Genomic DNA, 2,297 nt, shown 5'->3' on the forward strand with positions numbered 1-2,297 from the left:
ATAAGATCGGTGATTGGCTCATTTCGCTGTCAATCAAAAAGAGATTCAGCCTCAGACAGATCATCCAATCATCATGAAGAAAAGCTCAGCTTCCTGGCCAGCCTATAAACGCCCACTGTCCATAGACTCCTAGAGACGCTGAGCGTCCAATGGGCGGGACAAAACCAGCATTTATCCAATGACTCGTCTCGTTTCAATGCATTGGGACAAGCTACATTGAACTCTCTCGACGCCCAGCGTCTGCGCGGTCGACGCTCAGCGTCCACACAATTTAGAGCACAGTGAAGCTGCGGGAATGAATGAGAAGAGAGTCGCGTCATAACCAGTAATAAGAAGCTGATTCGGAACAAAAGTTGAGTGTGTTGTAGCGCATATTTAGTCAATGACATGTCCACACACTTGGACGTACACACATATATTTGATCACTTACTTTTTGACATTTTAGGGGAAGCTGAGCTTCCTTTGCAGTCTTAGAGCAATCGCCTCTGCATTGTGTACATAGTTCAGTATTGTATAATAACTGTAAAAAATAAAGCTGACTATCAAGTACCAAGTACAACTATATTGTCAAATGTGCTGTATGTGAAACATACAGCACGTTTGAAATGTTGTCCCTCTCACATTTTTTTGCTTTTTTTTTAATAAATCCTACTTCACGGATTTCACTTATCACTGGTTCTTTTTGGAACGTAACCCCCACGATAAACGAGGGATTACTGTATGACAGTTATGTTTATTTTTCATGATTACATATTTTAGATTATATCGATTAATATTTACCATTGGCAATTGTTTTTATTTATACACATATTACTCACATTAGTTACATATTTTTTCACTTTGTTGACATAATAGACATAATGCCCGAGCACTCCTTTTCTTTGCACGGGCTCTCTCAGTGTGTTTTTGCTTGTTTATTTGCTTGAACTTTGTGTCTCCATCATGTTTGCCCTACTCTCAGAAGGAATGCATTCATCTCTAACTTTGTCCTCTGCCCGTGTAATCTCGCCAAAAGTGTCATAAATTACAGCCTGTGACATAATAATTAGAACTAATCTGCCTCATTCAAACAAACTCAGTATTAATAGAAAAAACAAGCAATATAATTTTCACAAAAGGAGGATTTGCCATTAAGGCTGGCATATCATTCCACCTCAAGTGAAAATGTTTACCTCATAAATGGGCAAATTGGTTCATTAAGGGGCCTCTATGCAGCCGCATCTGATTTATTGATTCAGATTTTGGCCACGTTGTATAACAATGAGCGCAAAATTGTTATTGTGTGTGATCATGATGGAATTCAATCCCTCCTTTGATTGTTAATAGCAAACATTTTAAATTTGCATCGATCTTATCAGTGAATTGTAACATCGTAACCAATTGTGTCTTTAATCAACACTGGTGGGACCAGAGGATTTGTCAAAGGGGGTCAGTTTAAAACACATATGCGCGTGCATGCTCACACACACGCGCGCACACACAGTCTATGGTTTGAATTGCTTTGCTGCAACCTATTTATTTCTTCATGGTACTATATCTTTCTACATATCTATCTCTATCTATATTTCTATCTCTCTATCTATCTATCTATCTATATATATATATATATATATATATATATATAAATATATATATATATATATATAGGCTCCAGCACGGCCGCAACCTTTGTGAGGATAAGCAGATCACAGAATGGATGGATGGATGCACATTTAAGGTTGCATCTGACTAGACCATGTCTAACAAAAGCCTAGAATTTCATTTGAAAATGATTGCACGCCTTCGCGATATGCACAATACATGGGTGATGAATATTTTTTCAAAATATTGTGCAGCCCTAGTCACCAATCAGACCCCGCCCGATCATCACATGCTGTCGTCAAGAGCATGGAGCGAGGGCAAAGTCTGCGGGGGAGGTGGGACAAGCAGCTGTCAATCCGGCATGGCATTGTGGTTGCTGTGGGGCATAACAAAAGAAAAAAATTAGACTCAAGACTTTTTCATGGATGGGCAGGAGAGGTTAGAATAGGCTATCTATTGTCCAAACAGAACTCAAAGTAATAAAAGTGTTAACACCTTAAAGTTTGTCAATAGCTTTCGGGTAACATTTGCTACCAGCTTTGCTATAAACAGTCGAGGAAAGTGGTACGGTTTTGGCAACGAGATGTATAGAACGTTTAAGCATACAACAGAACACTCTTCGGTCAGTGCAGCGGACTCTGTATTCCTATTGGTCAGTGTCCAAGAATAAATCATAAGACTAGTGTAGTAAACGTCACAAGATGTGGAAAAACAA

This window comes from Hippocampus comes, unplaced genomic scaffold (genome assembly GCF_001891065.2).
Source record: "Hippocampus comes isolate QL1 unplaced genomic scaffold, H_comes_QL1_v1.1 scaffold34, whole genome shotgun sequence".
Taxonomy (NCBI): Eukaryota; Metazoa; Chordata; class Actinopteri; order Syngnathiformes; family Syngnathidae; genus Hippocampus; species Hippocampus comes.